Below are 21,178 nucleotides of genomic sequence, written 5' to 3'. Positions count from 1 at the left end.
TTATAATAAGATGCAGTTGGTAAATTCCATTTTTTCACATGCAGAAACTATTATATATAGAATCTGTCTACTGAGTGTGATTAATTGATCCATTTTAAATAATTCCAGGACTGTTTCTAATTATCTTGGAGAATGATCTCTGCCCAGAAAAAAAAAATGCTAAAATGGAATTCAGCTGTTTCCCAGTTGAATTCTATGTACACATTCCAATCTTAAAGTCTTATATCGGCAGCATTAGAGAGTTCTGCAACTAGGGGAGATTTGCAAACCAAACATATATTGTACAATTCTCTTTTCAGCCCTATGGATGGTATGTGTTTTCTTCAATCTCAATTGTCTGACAGAGGACTGGGAGTTTGAGGTGTTTTGAGAAGTTGTGCAGTATATTTAGCTATTCCTAACATTGCACTCTTTTTTGACACAGGGCTCTGGCATTGTTGCTGGATCTGTTAGAAACATTCTCCAGCTTAGTAGAAGAGTCCAAGTGGTTCCACCACTACAGGGACTTTTGTTTTTTCTTTCAAATCTTCCTCAAGGTTCTGGCCTTTGTCTAGTTTTTGATACTCTTTCTTCTTGAGATCACTGTCACTTGGCTTTGCTACATTTATCACCACCATTGTCTTCTGGTTCTTGTCTACTGCCATAATGTCTGGTGGATTGGCTAGAACCTGCCTGCCTGTCAGAATCTGGAAGTCTCACAAGATTTTAGCATTGTTATTCTCCACAGCCCTCTGAAGAATCTGTCATCTGGACTTGGAAGGGTGTAGCCCGTATGCTCTCAAGATGTTCCTGTATACAATGGCAGCTAATTGATTGTGCCGCTCAGTGTATGCTGAATAGATAGTCCTCGACTTACGACTACAGTTGAGCCCAAAATTTCCATTGCTAAGTGAGACATTTGTTAAATGAATTTTGCCCCATTTTATGACCTTTCTTGCCGCACTTGTTAAATGAAAAATTGCAGTTAATAAGTTAATAACCCGGTTGTTAAGTGAATCTGGCTTCCTCATTGATTTTGCTTGTCAGAAGGTCACAGAAGGTGATCACATGAGCCCAGGACACTGCCTCTGTCATAAATATGAAACAGTTGCCAAGCATCTGAATTTTGATCACATGATATTGGGGATGCTGCAAAGGTCAAAACTTTGAAAAACAATCATAAGTCACATTTTTTAGTGCCGCTGTAACTTTGAATCAGTGGTAGGTTGCTCCCTGTTCGCCCCAGTTCAGGTGAACCTGTAGTGGCGACAGGAGGTTCTGCCCACTTGCCCAGACATCATCAAAAATGCTCTGCACATACGCAGAAGCACCGCACACTCACAAAGCAAGTGCCCGCATGCTACCGGTAGCGAACCGGCAGCACTGGGATTTGAAACCCACTACTGCTTTGAATGGTCACTAAATGAACTGTTGTAAGTCAAAGACTACCTGTACCTACCTGCATGTTTTATCCTACATTGGACAGGATTAGACTGTTTATGAGGGTGCTGTGCAAAGTCTGTAATTTGGATCCTATCTAGTGTGGCAGTCTCCTGTTTCTGAAAATCTGATGTTTTGTGCCTGTTCTTATGCTGCTTGATCATTGCTTCAGTACTGTCTTTTGAATCATTCCTTAAGGCAGCCACTGATATAATTTCCTAATGTCGGTCACCTCATTTCTGTTAATGGTAAATGCCATGCAGGGTCTTGTCTTACTATGGCATTTCCCCTGCTTAATCTTCCTCCTATGTCTGATGTTACCTCAGACATTCTCTCAGCAGCTCATATTTGGGAGCCATCTTATTGATATACGCCTGGATGCCCTGGATTTCATCCAAGACAGTAGCAGATCCCACCTGCATGTCCTCTTTTTCCATGCTTTTTAACCGTCCATCTGTCTCATAGAAGGGCTCTGGGAAATGAATGTTGGACTTGGGATGGAAACCTCCCTACATTGTGAAAAACTTCTGACTCTACACTGTGACTCTGTCACATTGACAGTTTCCAAACCCCAACCAGTTTTAAATGAAACTGTTAATAAATTTAGCAATATATGGAGGCAGGTGCTTTATTTTAAATTCCAGAACTGAAAACAGCACAATATAAACACGTATCTCTTGCCTTGTTGCATCTTTTTGTTCCCTGTAGCCTTCTGATACAAGCTTAAATAGATTTCTTGTACATAAGTAAGTCTTAAAGTCAATGGCACAATGCAAGCAAAGAAGAGACAATTATAAAACAGTGGCAGAGGGAGCATCTAGATGAAGTGCTAATGGTCAGGAGATTGAGCTATTAGCAGCAATTAAGGAAAGTGCTGGACACAATGATTTACAGTACTTAAATGAGTTACTAGCATTTAATAAGTTTTGAGAAGTGTAAGTAAGAGGAAATCCAAACAATGCATGCTTGTAGTCAGGTAAAGGTCAGCTTCAGTTGAACTCCATCTAACAGACTTAATCTTTTAAGTAGCAAAAGAAGAATCTAATAATGTTGAGGATGTACTGAGATAACAGTGGAAAAGCTAGAAAAGAAACTCGAAGGCGGAAGAACAAGAAAAAGAAAATATGGAAGTAGGCTTTCCTTTTCTAAAACACAAAATGGGCACAAGTAGATATAATGCTATAAGTAACATAATAAAGGAAGGGAAGGGAAAATGAGAAGAAAAGCAGAACATGTAATGAAATAAAAGAAATCAGATATACTGTAACATTTCCATTACAGTATCAAGCTACATTCATATATTCTCTGCTAACCAAATATAACTTTCAGGTAAGAACATAAATACAAAATTCATAGTTATGTTAAAGCATATATGTTTAATCTTATACAAATATAAGATTAAAATATAGGAAATGTGACTGCCAACAAGAACAAACTTAGCTGAACAAATTTAACTTCCAGTGTAGAAATTGTATTTCAAGAAACTTGAAAATTGTACATTGATGAGTGACAGTAACATCAACAAGTATCAGTTAATTAGGATATCAAGTAGATTTAATAGTACTACTGTGTTTCCCCAAAAATAAGATCTGGTCTTATTTTCTTTTGGCCCCAAAATAAGCACCAGGGCTTATTTTGGGGGGATGTCTTACATGCTTACCTTAGGACCACTGCAGCCAGGCCTCCCACACCCTGACACCTCTTGCATTCCTGCCTGACTTCTTCTGCAGCTGCTCATGGGCAGTCACAGGCAGACACTGTGCAGCGCATTGCACCAATGCTGCTGCTTGCAGCGGGATGTCGTGTGGTGCATTGTGCCATTGCGTGCATGAGTGGAAGCACCAGAGTGATGCACCAAGCAGCTGGACTGTTGTGATGTGGCACACAGCATCCTTCTACAAGTGGTGGCACCAGCGTGACATGCAATGCAAGTGGCTGCAGAAGAAGTCAGGCAGTGGTGTGACAGGTGTCGGGGCATGGGAGGCGTGGTTGCAGTGGTCCTAAGGTAAGCAAGTATGAGGCTTGTGGGGCAGCTCCACCACCCCAACCCTCACCCTAACTTGATTTTTCTGCACCCTAACTTGATTTCTCAGCCCATCTTGTACAACCAGATGGTTGGATGGAGTGGGTGGGGTCTTAATTAAGACTTATTTTGGGTGGTAGGATTACATTAGGTGCCGTAAAAATTAACCTAAGGCTTATTTGGGGGATAGGTCTTATTTTTGGGGAAACACAATATCATTTATAATATTTTTATCAGTGGTAAAATTTATTTTCTATCATAGTAAAACATATTCCCACTTAAAATGACTCCTCAGAGAATGTAGCCATACATCATTGCGATATAAAATACATCTATGTATTTCAATGCAATCTGAAGAATTTAAGTTTAATACTGTAATTCTATAAATTCTTCTTAGCAGTCTAACGAGAAAAAAAAGCAAATTTAATTATGAAATAGACTTTATTTTTTATGGTTAAGTTGAAAGAAATTATCCACATACTGTGTTTTTTTCTTTCAATCAGTAAGGTCCTAAGTGAAAAAAAAACAGTTCTATGTTGCAATTACCTGGGCATCAAATATATTTGGGCTGCCCATAGGTAGCTAGTGAGCTATTGATAGTGTTTTGGAGTGATCTGCTAGGCTAGCAATAAATTTGCTATCTTCCCTGAAGAAAACTGGCAAACCTTTCTTTTTGAGAGAACCAGTTTGATATAGGAGTTAAGATATCAGTAAAATCTGACAACATATACATCTAGTCCTACTTTAAGCACAAAACCAGCTGGGTGATCTTGGACTAGTCACTGCGTCTGAGCCCTAGAAAGCAGGTAATGGCAAACCATTTCCAAAATCTTGCCAAGTAAACAGCAGAGACAAGGATAGGTAGTTGTCAGGAATCAATGCTAACCTGAAAGTACCAAAACACAAAACAAAACAAAAAAATGCAATCCTTGTGGCTATTAATTTATTGTGGCTATTAATTTATTTCTATTGTACTGAATATGCATTTCATGTTTTACATTAAAATAAATATCAGGTTTATTTCATATTTATTGTTTTCTGAGCTACCTAAGTTATCACAGTATCATTATTCCAAGAATTGATAATTTAATGACATATGAAACAGTGGTGGGTTGCTCCCGGTTCGCACCGGTTCGCAAGAACCGGTAGTAAAAATTTGTAGTAGTTCAGAGAACCGGTAATAACATTGGCTGGCCATGCCCCCAAACCGGTCCCTGGCCCGGTCGCTGCTTGCTTACCCCGCTCATCTCATCAGAGGCTTTTTTTTCCTTTTACTTTTAAAAGCATTTTTCCTACAACCTCTTCGGCCAAAAAAATTCAGCTTTTAAAAGTAAAAAAGCCTCTGATGATCACGCGGCTCAGATTGGATCGTTAGAGGCTTTTAAAAGCATTTTTTCTGCAACCTCTTAAGGTTGTAGAAAAAATGCTTTTAAAAGTAAAAAAAAAAAAAAGTTGGCCACGCTTACCCAGTCAAATTAACCCGCCACCAAGCTATGCCCACAAAATAAGCCACACCCACAGAACGAGTAGTAAAATTTTTTAGAATCCACCCCGATACGAAACCAAGTGTTTAAGATTCTTGCCTTAATAACTCCTAAGCATATTCAATATCTATATTTAATAACTAATTAATTGAAGATAGCACTTTTATATGATTGTGCCCAATGAACATGTTGGGCACAATCTGAACACCTCAGTAAAACTGTATGAAAGAAGACCACAAATCAAGACAAACATATGGCAGTTTTCCCAATGAGTTCTTTGTTGTTTCACACCTACAGACAAAATCTTGCCAGAGTAAGGACTGTATTTAGAATATACTCTGCCTTTATCTCCTTGAATGGGGAAAATTCAGAATTAGACGAAAAAAGGTTAGATCCAGAATAGCCATTATTTAGTGTCTTACTATTAATAACTTAACTAAATTATGCTAAATGGGGCAAAAGAGCCTTGGTAGTACAGTGGTCTAAAGCACCCTGTTATTAAGACCAGCTGCCTGCAATTACTGCAGGTTTGAATCTCGCCAGGCTCAAGGTTGACTCAGCCTTCCATCCTTTCTAAGGTAGGTAAATTGAGGACCCAGTTGTGGGGGCAATAAGCTGACTTTGTATAAAAATATACAAAAGGATGAAGGCTATTGCTGAGCACATTGTAAGCCGCCCTGAGTCTTCGGAGAAGAGCGGCATATAAATCAAAATTAAAAAAAAAAAAAGCAATATTAAGTTACTGCTTAATTAAAATGGTAACTGTATATATAGAGAGAGGTGTATACAGCTATATAACTGTATAGCATATAGCTATCCTTTTACCTACTTTTACAAATAAAAAAAATATGTTTGGTCAAGTGAACAGATAGTTTGAATTTTCCATTGGATATGGAAAATGGAAAGGAAAAGGTTAGGCTTATCTCCAGTGATATCAATAATACCAAATTTTGAGGGAGAAGTCCAGATTTTCATCTGAAAAAGATGGAAAGATAATCTCCCCTCCATAAAAGATTTACAATATTTATCATAGTAATCACTTTTATCAGTCATAATCATAAACATACTCTGATAATGTGATAGTGGCAGTTAGTCATAATAATCATTTTTAAAAATTAAAGAAAATTATAAGTAGTTCTGCATTCATTTATTGTAAGCTTAAAATAAAGTGCTTCAATGTTTGGTTTGTGTTGAACTGTCAGATTCAAAATGTGATATATAGAGACCTCTAGGGACTGAAAATGAAAACTGCAACACAGAATATGCAGACTATAAGCATAATAATAATATTACACTTAGGCTCTTGGAGAAAGCAATCTGGAAAAGCAAACATTCAGTCTCTTCTTAAATTAAAATATTTTTGTTTGTCCCAAGGTTTTTTTCTAAATGTGGTTAGGATAGGGTTAGGTTAGTTAAGTCAAGGATATCATTTGTTTTAATTAAAACACACATAATTAAAAATTTTAAAAAGAAAATAAACTAACACAAACTAATACAAATTAAAAAAAAACAAGACAAAAAGACAAAAGTACAGAAAGAAAACTTGAAAAGAAATAAGAAAAGCTTCAGATTTCCTTTGCAACAAATATAAATTAGAAGAAAATACATACTATTGTTTTAGTCATTTGAGCAAATATAAAGGTAATTGCAAAGTTCTCTTTCTCTATGATTATAAGAAAGTTTATTTTATTTTATTATCCATTTTTCCCTAACAATCGAAACCACAAGTCATAAGTACATTTTTACTGTTTCATGCAGAGTCTATAATAGGTTCCTAGTAGCCACAAATTTAGATTTCATTTTTTCTCTAATCAAGGAAGCCAATTTAGCCAATTTAGTCAAGTTCTATTATTTTCACTAACCATTCCTTTATTGTCAAAACTTTCAACTTTTAAATATATAATCTTATTGTATTTATTTGTATTCATTTGTTTGGGGGGGGGGGGTTTACATGTCCACCATACATGGTAAAAAGTCTTTTCATGTTTTCTACATTTCCAGGAAATATTCGAAGCACCGTAATGCATTCTGGACAACTTCTCTGATAACAAATACCAATAATACATCATTTTATAAAAAAATTAAGCTTTAAGGCTAAAACATAATGTAAATTTTAGTCCTTTCAGTTATCGTGTATATTTTCCCATTTATCTATTTTGATACTATGACCAATGTTACCATACATTCTTTCACTTGTTTTTCTTCTTTCTCTTATATCAACAAAAGTGTGTAGTTTTTAGAATAACATATTAATCATTTGTACATAATTCTACTTCAAATTCAGTCTTATTCAAAACCATTACGATATTTTATCTTTATACCTTTATGCTAATTGCACATGAATAAACATTGACAACTATATCCCATTGTCAAATATTCTCTGACTTTATTTTACGATCCCCCTGAGAAAGTTCTAGTACTTCATTTAAAAATAACTATTTACGTTTATGTATTACTATCTCTAAAATACCTATTCTTTCATCCATTCTAAACATCAGACAACAAAGTAAATTTCAATTATGGTAGACCCAATCCTCATCTTTTCTTTGCATCTTGCAGTAACTTATATTTAATTTGGGTTTTTTTCTCCTGCCTTACAAATTTAGACATATCTTTCTTCCACTGTTTTAAATGATGAAATAGTTGTCCAAATAGTATTATTAGATACAGAAATATCTGTATCTTGGCAAAATATTCCTTTTCATCACAGAAATTCTCCCCAACAGTAATAACTGTACTTTATCCCATCTTGACATATCATTTTTAATTTCATTCCATGTCTTAACATAGTTATGTTGAAATAACATATAATTCATTTCATAATAATACCCACATATTTTACCTTCTTCTCAATCTTACATTTCAAATTATTCTCAAATTGGTACCTTTATTTGAATGCTTAAAAATACTTTTATTTTATTATTTGTCTCACTTAGACTCCATTTGAAAAAATTAGTACAGAATCCTATATGATTCCAGACCCATATATTATGGTCTAAAAAGTCATTTAATAAAATTTATTTTGAAATTTTAGCATTCAAACTCTTACGCTCCAAATCATATGTATTTTTGAAACAGATCTGTCCTTCTGAAAATTTTCTCTTGAGTAGCCATTCTTTTGTGTTCATGTGTTCATATACAACACTAAATTGTACATCAAATAAAAGAAAACTTGTAATAATTTACCTTGTGTAATATTAATATTTTCCTCAAAAGTTCTATCTAGTTTGGAGGAGACCACTTCATCCAATCCCCCATCATACATCTACTTTCTTAGGAAAAAAATGTTCTCATCATATGTTTATAAAACAACATATTTTTTATATTTGGGATGTAAACTCACAGTACCTTGTAAATGAATCTCTATCCCAATGAGATTCATATCAAAATGTTAACACAATTCTGGATTTAGTAAGAGATTAATATACAAAACAATTCCACTTGTTGATCTGTTGAAATAATGTCTTGTAAAACAATACTTTATGTATTTTTTCTAATATAAAGATCTTATGGGAAAATAATGGTCAACTTTTCAAATAATAAAAAGGGGAGGATTTGCTTCATTTATATCCATCTTAATAATTAGTATCTATCTTTATTCCAAAAGTTTAGAAAAGCATATTTTTGGTGCCTAATCCAGTGTAATTTTTCTTCAATTCCTGAAGCATCTGTTCCGATTTTTGTGTAGTAAGCCTTGTTTTCATTTCTTCCAATTCCTCTTTAAGTCAAGAATATCATTTATATTTACACAGCAGAAACCTAATAATTAACAATACATGCTCTTGCTTAGGTGAAATAATTTGCACAAACTTGCAACAGATTAGCAGAAATGTGATAATGATGCAAGTGTTTTTATCACAAGTCCTAATGTATGCAGCAAATTTCTGAATTCCCAGGAGTAGTTTTTATTTTTACAGCAAGCCAGGGTTTCTATTTCAGTGGAAGTCAAATGGCTGAAAGACAATTGAGTCTACTTAACAGTACATGTGATAATACTATGAATTGTCAGTGAAAAAAAAAAGTGGAACATTCCTTGCAGTGAACAGATTTATGCTACATCTTCTATAAAACCTTGTTTCACTTCCTCCCTAGTTACAATGTTCAGTTTATCTAATTTGGGAGGAAATCTTTTCATCTTATTTATTTATTTATTTATTTTATTTGTCAACAAGTACAAGGAAACATGTAACAGTATAGACATAGACATGGACCCATGAAAAAAATTGGCACAAATAAAAGGATATAAATAGGCAAAACATAGCCATAAACACATAGAACGATTACGTATAAATGGGGACAGACGGTAGGCACGCTGGTGCGCTTATGCATGCTCCCAAATCTTCAAACACAATACATTCTTTTAATCCTATCGTGAGTGTACATCAGTTACTACATATTACTGTAGTGCAATACCTCAATAATGTATTATAAAGGACAAGAAATGCAAGAATTCATAAATTAGTAGATGGCTCCATTGTCATGATAATTTGAAACTATATTAACTTTTCTCCTTTGATATTGGTAATACCTCCAGAAAACTGTCTCAACAACAAGGGTGCAATGATATAATCCTGCACATGCTACAAGTTTAAGATTGAATCAAGTTGTCTGACATAAGTATCACTGATGGCTTTCATGTGATTATATCATTACACATATTTCATAAGGGCCCTTCCTTTCCTTTGTGTTTCTCTGTGGATATCCATATTTGTTTTTATAGTGTTGGAGAATAAGATATGGAAGAATTTAAGAATTAGCATCTTCTTTTTTAAAAAAATATCCAACTGATACCATGTCAGGTTGTGCTGTTTTAGTTTTTTGAATTCTCTTAGTGAAAGATAAGTGAAAGATAGAGAATGATATTGATTTTAAAGAGAAAAAATAAAATAAATAGACTGACAATAAGGGTCAGACTTTTCTGTCTTGTCATCCAAGAAAGTTTCGTGGTTTTTGATTTAGCATTTGCAGTTCAGTTCCACCATGCAGTTAACATCTGTGCCACGCTTACAAGTAAGCAGTCTATGCAGTTATGACCTTTATTTTGTCGCATTGTATTTTATTTTCATAAACCCGCCACAACAAAGAGAACTAAAAAGATTTAATGATAAAAGTATTTTTTGAATCAAATTCATTATCTTAGAAGTCAAGTTTTTCATTAACAACAACAGCAGCAAAATCCAATAGTACAGGGAAGAGCAAAATGTAAAATTTTTCAACTTTTACTAGTAATACATTGTCATTTGTTTCCCACTGATTCAGTACCATACAACTTACCTCTCACGGTGTGATTGCTGCTTATTGGGCTGCAAATTGTGGAGATCACAATGAAATGGCATTGTCAGAATCACATAAAGTTTATTATATCTGTCCTCCTGAATATACCAAGAGTATTCAGTGAAGAGAAAAAACGAACTAGGGACAAATATTTCATACGAAATAATTCCTTATATAACACCTCACACAAATTTTATGTTCATCCTAGGATATAGTCTTGTGTAGTGACATAAATATTCCCAGTGCATCCAAAGTTTGCTGCCTACACAAAATGTTGGTAATGATAGCTGCTGCAATGATGCACAGCAGTCTGTCCTCAATATAAAATTTGGAAAGCAGATAATAACTTGGTTGGCAATCACTTCTGCTGATAAATATTGTACTCAGTTCAGTACCTGCTGGGATATGATTAGATAGCATATTGTTATCACATAAATAGTGCTATTTTCAAACAGAATTTTATAGAACTTGTCATGTGCATGATACATTAATCGATAAAATCTCCTTTTCTTAGAGTGTACAATTCTTTGCATTAACAGTCATAACTCTTTAAAATTGTTATTGTGTTACTGTGTTCTTCACAAAGCAACCTTGTACATGCAAACTTAGAAGTAAGCTTCATTGTATATAATAGGAATCAAGCTGTTGTAAACATACAAAGAGTTGCAATCTAACAATTATAATTTCAGTTCAAACAACATATTAGGATTAAGGAATAACATATTTTATGTAGTACAGAACTGAATAATTTTCTTAAACACGAGTACTAAATGAAAAAATTAGTACCATGTTATCTAAAATTTTTAGATAACATTTTATTTTTTAAAAATTAATGTAGTTTAATCATTAAGTGTAGTTTTCAAGTAAAAATGCCTCTGTTTTTGTAGTAGCTATTTTTTGCATTTGCCAGAAAAGAAAACTTATTTATCATCTTTGGCAAAGTTCCTATTAATGACTTGAGAAGTCTTTCAATCATCGGTGTGCTGAAATAGCTGTAATGATGTCAAGGTTTATATGACCTTCACAATAACTGGATGACATTATAGTCATTAGCATGCCTTAATCAAGTCTCTCTAATACAACTTCTGTAGATTCTTTTCTTCCAACATCTGTATTAATTGGATAATAAAAAATTGGCCATTCAGCACTATTTACTGCACAGAGCAGTCTGTTTTAACTATTTTCATGTACTGTAAGAGCTATTCTGCTTGCTGAAATTAAAAGGGCTAATATTAACCAATAATGTTCTAGTTTTGAACTTATGAACTGCACAGTGTGTTTATATGGTCTTGTTTTTACTAAGCTCAATTGACCCTGGCTACAATAAAACTCTTGACATTATTGACACAGAAATAATTTCTCAAGTAGTGAAGTATTCCCAGTAACATTTAGTTGAATATATTTGAGCCAAAATGCCTTATCCTCTTATTAAAAATCAGGTTCTGTTAATGTTATATCTGGCAGCAAAAGGCAAGTTTTATTATTTTCCATCAACTGTGACTGATCCATTAAAATGTTAAAATGCAAGTAAAAGCAAAGAGAGAAAGAGAAAGAGAAAGAAAGAAAGAAGACAAAGAAAAGAAACCAAAAGCCATCCTTTAAAAAGGCATGTATAAAATATGATATCCCAGAAACATAAACCAGTTTACAAGTTAAACTACATATGAAATCTAGAAATTCTGTCTAGTTCTCTGTCTAATCTAAGGAAAACTGAATTCCTCATTGATTAATTTAGTTTAACTGAGATTAAAATGGTTAATTTCCAGAAACAAATCGCTAGAGTTCTGGTTAGAATAAATAATGATTATGCTTGTAATGATAGTGCAAGAATTTTAACAAGTACTCAAGTAGTTGTGCAAGTACTATTTTCATATGTAAGCAAATTAAGGCTCCAGTTCTCTTCTTCTTCCATGTAAATTAAGCTTGTCTCTTTTAAGGGAAAAGATGCTACATATTTTCAATAAAGAAATTAGTTCTCATACTTTCCTCATAGAATCTCCTGCTATAAGGTATGTTGGGAATCATATTTTAGCTAGCCTTTGATATTATACTGCCAATAAAATCTTGGTAGTCAGCTGACCACTGTGAAGTATTATTTCTTATAAAATAAATCTCCTCCCTGTACCAAGAATTTGATTTCTTCTTCTATATAACTATCATCAACTAAGTAAATTTAAGTAGATGTCATTTTCCTAGATGGCTGGTGATCATCATAGCTATATGATTCTATTTTTTGTGGAATATTATGGAGACCTGAGATGAGACTCATTCTAACCAATCAATCAATCAATTTTTATTATGGTCATAGACTAGTATTACAAATAAAAACATTAAAATGATAACAATAGTAAAAAATAAAAATAAAAAATAGTCCAGTGGTAGAGTCTACCTAATTTTGCACGCAGCATAAAAAAATTTGGCCACATTCAGAGATACTGCTTTGCATAGTTGTATCTCATCTGATAACAGTAGTTGCATATAAAAGAGATCGGTGTTTCCCAGATATTTGATTAGGTAAGGTGTTATAAATTGAGTTCATGAGTCCTTATAGAAGATGCAGTATAGTAGGATGTAAACTGTAATTTCAATGGCTATTTGTTCATAGGGACACAGTCTCAGTTCATATGGTATTTGTTTGTATTGGTCCTCTAAAATTGCTGTGGGAAGTGCATTGTAACTCACCAAAGTTAATGCCCTTTGTAATTGGGGGATGATTATTCAATATAAATATCTTGCTTCTTTAAAAGTGGGAGTTTAACTGCTCAAAAAAAAAAAAAAAACATTTTTCGGAAGAGCAGCCTGATTTGGATTTCCATATTTTGTTTAAGTTCATTAGGTGCATCATACCCCATCATTAAAAACACTTCCCTGGGGAAACCAAGATATTGGATTTTTTGTGAGATGGTCCTGAAGCATATTAATTCAAAATTGTCTTCAGTAACGAAAGAAGTCAAACATGTATAAAAAAAGAGTAGTTTTACAAAAAAAGAGTAGATTTACAAAAATATAAATCCATACATCTGTTTCAATTTTGTCTAATCCCGCCTGCCTCCTTAATACTACATTTGGGACGCAGTTATACCTGAATACCTTAATTTTACATTTTTTGGGAAAGCTGTGCCTGAAGGAATTTAGATTGTACCCTTTCCAGAGAAGTAAAAGAGAAATAAGATCCCAACTGAGCACCAAAAAGTAGTTGTGCATGAGCCCTAGCTGAATATAACTTCAATGCTGTGTAATATACTGTGTTCCTCTTGAAATATAAAAAGGTTGAAGTGCTACCACTGTTTTGGGGGCATTTTAGATAATATAGTTTTGATGTGCACTATGTTTAGTAGAGCTATGGGAAACCTTGCCCAGTATTTAAAGGATTTGACTTGCTCGATGTTCTGGCCATTAAAAATCTTTTAATTGGGGAATTTTATGGGTAAGGGGTTTTAAATTGGAGAAGCCAAAGATAATTTAATTTCGTTTTAATGCATTTTAATATTTGTATTGTGTGTTTTTAATTTTGGCTGTTCACCGCCCCAAGTCCTTTGGGAGAGGGGGCGGTATAAAAATTTAATAAATAAATAAATAAATAAATTTATCTTCCAGGTGTGCAATTTAGGACTTTTTGCAAAGATAATCATCTTAGTACTACTATAGTTGATTTCAAAGGCCTCTTCTAAGTTCAATTTGTGTTTGTAATAAAAGTACTATATTGTCTACATACAACAAGGATGCAATATCTCAATCAACTAATTTGAGAGAATGGTGTTCTAATTGGTTTAACTGGACCACAAGTGGATTTATATTGAGAATAAACAGCAGAGGGCTAGAATGAATCCTTGCCTTATTCCTCTATAGTTTAGAATCTGATTAGTGCAGTGGTCTTACACGTTGCATTGATTCTTATAAAGATTTTGTATAAGTAATAATAGGTGTCTGTCAATGGTTGTACGCAGAAGCTTAGACAAGAGCCTTTCTCTGGGAACTAGATCAAATGCGGACCTGAAATCAATACATGCAGTATCTAATGATGAATCTGTTTGGACATGTGTTTCTTTATTCTTCTTTTGAAGAATAAAGGCATGTTCAAAAATAGAATGTCCAGACTGAATCCTGCTTGCTCGTCTCCCAGTACTTGCTTTTAGACTAAGTCAATTCAATAGACTAATTTATTGTATAAATGTGTAGCATAGATCTTACTTATTATACTTGCTCTTAGACTAAGTCAATTTAATAGACTAATTTATTGTATAAATGTCTATCTTATACTCTTATACTTAAGAGGCTCATAGTTCGCCAATTCTATTATTCTAAAGGGTAACAGCATGGTTTTCTTGAACTCAAAACAACAATTCATTCTGTATCAGATCAGGCACTACATTCATTACATATGAAGGATAATAATAATTGCCCAATAGGAAGTGTATTCAAGTACAGTAGTACAACTTTAAAAAAGAAAATTGTTTTACACCATTTTATTGCTCTGTATAGCATGGTGTTGAATAGATTGGGATAGATGGGCCTTTATGAATTTTTGGTACACAGTAGTTGTCCAGTCTTGCCACACCCTGATTGTAGGGTCTTATACTTCATTTTCCTCTGACTGACATTAATTATTAATAGTTGACTAACACTAATGATTAAAAGCAGTCATAGTGTAGATTCTTTCACAAGATGAAGGAGAATTAGAAGACTTAAGAAGGTTAAGGTGGTTGTATTATCAGCCATCCAAACTAATCTAACAGCAATTTAAGCAAATAATGATTAAAAGCCTGCAGAAGGACAACTGGAACATTGTACTTTTGACAAATAATGAATTGATAGACAATCCTAGATTCTTAGAAATAATTTGATGTGTATGAAGATCAACCCCAGTTAAAGAACTGGCAGCTGTGAATTCATATTGTGCAGATAATAATGGATAAAATCATTAGTTGCGAACAGCAACTTTACTTGTAAAAGCTTACATCCTACAATGATACATTTATTTTATTAAACGATAGCATCTGGGTATTCCTAATCCACGAGAAGGACTCAATACTTGATGTCTAAACATCTGGCTATTTGTACAATGAATGATAATAATAATTTATTAAATGTACCTGCCTTTTTCCTACTCACTTTGGAATGTTTACAAATTATTAAAAACAATTAAAAACAGGCAACATTATAAGACACACAAAAGAAAGAAACAAAGTTAGCTGAGGAAACCAGTTAGGATGGTTTCCACTTGGCCCATACAACTGTGGTAGCCATTCTGTGAATATTAAGCATGCTTTTCCCTTCTTTTAGAAATACTATATATATTCTCATCATCCTAAAATATCCTGTCATCACACAAAGCATTGGAAAATATCATTACTGGAACACAATCTGGGGCAGTAAATAACATTTTGAAATAAGAATCATATGTAATGGGATTGTTAATCTAAATTAAAGAAAACCTCTTTTTGAAAGCAATTCCTGCAATGTAAGAACAATGCTGTTTTATATTTTCTAATATTTTGACTTTATTGGCGTTATCTGAAAGGCTACTTCTTATCATTTGTCTTATCTTAAAATCATTAGCTATTAATACAGGAGTACTGTATAGATAGATAACCAATAGCTGATTTATTATTTAAGGCTCTCTTTCCTCTGAAGCTGGTTAGTGATTTATTCTTCTCCAGTTCTGAATCTATGTCAAATGTACTGTTATGCATTTGGCTGATGTTTTTTTGATACATTACATCATTGTGTGCAAGCCCCAAACTTTATGCAAGCGTCAGCAATTGTATCACATAATCTATCGGCCAACTGTATTTTATATTTTCCAACTTTTTGATAAATTTAAAATCATTATTTAAATATTTGCTGTTGTTTGTAAAAATGGTGCAAGGAAGGAACATTATGCATGCAGAATGTGTGTTGAGAGTCTGAAGATAACAAATGATACATCAAGAGCAGCCTAATGTGGTTTTACTGGAGTAGAAACAGTGGTAATAAATCACTGGCCAATGTTGATAATAAAATACGGCATTGGCCTCCATCAGCCTCAAGAGAAAGGTTAAATGTTATTCCTCACAGTAACCATGTGGTCTTCATAACTGACATCTTCAATATTAAATCCTATCATTTCCCTCCACAGAAAGTATTTGATCTTTATAGTTAATGGAATATTCTTTATAAAACCCAGCATTTGCAGCCCTCTAATATCCTTGAAATACTTTTGTGCATTTTATGGCTATTATGTCACATAAAAATAGCTGTTCATTTTCTTATAAGATCATGTTATATAGAGGACAGAAAGGAGAATCTCAAAAGCATCTTTCATGATCAGTATTAGCTTCTGATGATTCATTTTATATCATAAAAATTGGTTTGTGTAATTGTCTTGATATGAGAAGACATATCGATATGATTCTTAAAGCTCTGCTATGAATAACAGAATAACAGAATTGGTAGGTATCTTGGATGTCTTGTAGTCCAACCCCAGGCAAGCAAGAAATCCTATAACATTTCAGACAGATGTTTGTGTAATCTCTTCTTAAAAAACCCCAATGTTGAGCATCCACAACTTCTGGAGACAAGTCATTCCACTGATTAATTGTTCTGCCAGAAAATTTGTCCTTAATTCTAGGTTGGTTGTCTCCTTGATTAGTTTCCTTTCATTGTGCTGCCTTCAGGTGCTAACAGGCTTATGTAATTCTCAGTTATTTGTTAAATCTGTGGAATTAGTTCATTTTCTCTGAAATTTGAAATTAAAGCAGTCATAATGAGGCTAATAATTGATACACATTTTTATTGTGAGCATGTATAAGAAAGCTTAGGTTGAATTTAAAATTTAGATAATTTCAGCATTAGTAGAATTTGGAATTAGTAGTTTAATAGGCTATGGAAAAAATGAACATAGCTTATCTATTAAGCATGAGTTATACTGAACTTTTAAAGTAAAATCATATTTGCTATAAGAGAATAGAAGTTAAATAGCAGCAGAATATTGTATAACAATTTGTTATATTCTTATATAAAAGAAGTCATATTTTTTATATTTGATAAAGATTATCAGCTATAATAATATATTTGATATGTGAACTGTCATAGTATTTTTAAAATATTTTTCCTTTAAAAATACATAAAATACTACTTACGAGACCGCCTTCTGCCACCAATAGCCTCCCCCGGCCAGTACGCTCGCACAGAGTGGGCCTCCTCAGGGTGCCGTCCGCCAGACAATGTCAGCTGACGACTCCCAGGGGGAGAGCCTTCTCTGTGGCGGCGCCCACCCTCTGGAACAACCTCCCCCCAGAGATACGTACAATAACAGACCTCCGGATTTTTCGTCGGGCCCTGAAAACCCATTTATTTCAACTAGCTGGGCTGGCTTGAGTTAAATTTTAAATTGATTTTAAATTGGGTTGTTTTAATTTATGGCCAAAATATTTAATTATTTTAAACTGCTTTTAAATTTTGTATGTATTGTTTTTTACTTTGGCTGTTCACCGCCCTGGGTCCTATTTGGAGAAGGGCGGTATAGAAATAAGAACAAAAAAAAAAAAACATGGATACAAAATAAATAATGGATAAATGAGTAAAATATCAATAAGTAAAGGGAGTTTACAACTGAAATTTGAAATTTAATATTCCATTAATTGATTAATGGTAAAGGTAAAAGTTCCCCTTGCACATACGTGCTAGTTGTTCACAATTCTAGGGGGCGGTGCTCATCTCCGTTTCTAAGCCGAAGAGCCACCGCCCTCTGATGATGATTCCGTGGTCATGTGGCGGGCATGACTAAACACCAAAGGCACACGGAACGCTGACCAAAGGTGGTCCCTATTTTTCTACTTGTATTTTTACATGCTTTCGAACTGCTAGGTTGGCAGAAGTTGGGGCAACTAATGGGAGCTCACTCCATTATGCAGCGCTAGGGATTCGAACCACCAAACTGCTGAGCTTTCTGATTAAGAAGCTCAGTGTCTTAGCCACTGAGCCACCGTGTCCCCTTATTAATTAATTACCGGTAGATAAATTGTAAAATAATTTAAAGAAAATAACTGGATATCTTTATAAAACAAGATTTTACCACAACCATTATTATTGTCTAAGAATAAATGCATGTAATAATATGATGTATAGTTTGGAAAAACAGGAAAATAAGAAATGGAAAAAAAGAAAAACCAATTAAAATATTATTTCAAAATTATTTGATTTTAGATATTCTCTGATTGTATTTTGACTAATATCTGACATCTTAATAAGCATATAAATTATTTCTGATTACAATACTTATATAAAATGTTTACTCTTAAAAATCATACACTGAGTGTCTGTTTAAATTTGGTCAGATTCTATTCCAAATATTACCATTGCTGCATACAGTATTGTCCAAGTTTATTTTCTCAGTTTGATGTGGCTCTTCCAATGTTCATCCAGATTTGTCTTTGCAGATGTAATATTTTAAATATATGTTCTGGAACACTTCCTAATAAAAAGACTTGAAATTTTAATTCCAACATTGTTTTGTTAATTTTTTAAATAGTATTATGTATTTTTTTCTAGTACTTTTGAGAATATTTTACATGACATCTAAATATGTTGAAATATTCCTTCTGATCAACATTTACAGCATATTATTTTTGTAATTTTGTATTTATTAATAGAGTTTTGTGCTATTTCCTAAAATATTTTTCTACTAATTTTCTCTTAAATTTCCCTGCAGTAACCTTTATTGATTTTTTCCCCATATTTCCTCCCATTGTTGTGTTGCAAATATTTCTTTAAAATTTTGTATCCACTTTATCATCTGATTTTTAAATTTATTCTGTCTCCATGTCATATTTTAATAACAGTTTAATATGTGCTTATAGACATTCTTGATTCTGTATATGTATTTCAAATGTTGCCATTTGTCTTAATTTGTCAGCCTTCATCAGATAATTCTTGCTGTATATTTAATCCATTTCTAAAATCTGGATCTATCCTAGCATTTATTTATAAGAAGTCATTATTTGTCATAATTATGCGTAATTTTTTATTTATAAATGTCCCTGCCACATCTAAGATAAGGTGTTTGTCAGTGAATTAATAAAGATGTTTACATAAAAATATTAGATTATAAACAGGTATTGCTAATAAAGACTTCAGACATTATTGCAGTACCAATTTCGAACATCTTCCTAGGATCTGAATAAGTTTATTTTTTCCCCAAATGCATAATCTTATAAAGATTGTTGTTAACAAAATCTTCAGGTACCTCTATTGCAACCCAACAATTGTTCACAAATTTTTTTCTGTCATTCCTTATTGCGATATTCCTTCCTTTTACAAACACAATTGTCATTAAATGGGGTACCACTGGTTGCCATTTGAACCTTAAAAGTTTTAGCATTTGCTCTGACAAATGCTATTATAGATCAAACAGCCTTTGCCAGAGTTTCTGCTAAATTGTGCACTGTACACTCTACAGTTTAGAATGCCAGAGTCCTTAAAGTTGTCACTGCAATTTATCACATAATATTTTCAAAGCAGCAATAGCATTCTCATTAGGTACAATTTTAACAGTTGCAGATATAGTGGAGTATACTATATCTTATCCTATACTATAGGATAGAATAGTATAGGATATAGTATACTCCACTATATCTTCAATTCTTATCCTATACTATAGGATAGTATCGTAGGGGTTAACGGACATGATAGAAAAGGAGGAAATGTCATATTATGGTTATAATATTTCAAAATGATAAGTAAGAATTTAATATAAAGGCTTTTGTTTCTCTCAGTAGAAAATATTACTACAAAAATTAAATCTGTGATTTATTATTTAAAGGATCTGTGTCATGGATATCCAATACTTTGGATATCTGGGATTTGGGGAAAATATATTGGCATTATCCTATACTGTTGTCTTGAAGTCACAAAATAGACATTTACTAACGAGATAGCCAGGAAAAATGTATTTCAAAGAAGACTTTAAATCAATAAAGTTTTGCATTTGTCAAAGAAAGGAAAAAAAGTCAGTTTTTGACCTAACAGTTATCCCAACCGATACCTGGAATAGACAAAAAAATACTTTTCAGATACCTGAATCATTTATTATTATGATGCTTCTATGTTTTTTCTGTTTCTTTTTTTAATCTTTTAAAAGATGTGAGAAAGATACTTAAAATTGGAGGGAGTGCTACATACTAAACGATTGCTGATGAGTTACAATAATCATTTGAGAGCGAGATTGGTAGCCTTATTGCTGCATACATATGCCTCAAGACACCACTGCAAAAACTCCAGTCAGGTTTGACACAAATTAGCAACACCATTTGTATTCTAGAGATCAACATCATTTATCAAATGTGAACAGAGAGTGAATTATCTTCCTGTCTCTGACTGTGATCTCTAAGGTAAAGCTGAAGCATATGAAAATGTCAGGAGTCTCAAAATGATACTGATTGTATTGTGAAGGCTTTGTAGCTAAAGTCTCCAGTGTGTCAATCACATTTGTGAAGCTTCTTTTTTTTTAATTAAGTCTTTTTTCCCCAGCTTTTGAACATTTGACATTTTGTCAAATTTTACAAAGTGATCTCTGAAGTCTCCATACATGTTTGTTTGAAGAGATGGCATGTTCCCTATGGGACTTACAAAAGCTGTATCTCAGGAATTAGTTTATTTTTTAATGCCTGAAGATATCCCACTTTCAAGTCAAAACTGAAAGGACAGCTTTATATTATTCGTCATGCTGTAAGGTATAAAAATAATAAAGTTTGAGAAATGAGACTGATTGTCCAAAGACTGCTGGCATCTCCTCAGCTTTGGATTCTAGTACATTTCTAAATTGTTTGTGTAATAATTCCTAGTTAGTTTTTGACATGTTTGGCAGTTATGTTCTGCTCGTCATTCTAAATTCCGGTTCACTAATACTCTTGTTTCATTTAAGAAATATTTCACCCGGGTGCCTGGCCAGCAATACTGGCTATGCAGCTAGTATTATTAATTACAATGCTGATTCCCA

This window comes from Pituophis catenifer, unplaced genomic scaffold, assembly GCF_029215685.1.
Source record: "Pituophis catenifer annectens isolate HBS135680 unplaced genomic scaffold, rPitCat1.0.hap2 SCAF_8, whole genome shotgun sequence".
Taxonomy (NCBI): Eukaryota; Metazoa; Chordata; class Lepidosauria; order Squamata; family Colubridae; genus Pituophis; species Pituophis catenifer.
This window is presented reverse-complemented; position numbering follows the sequence as displayed.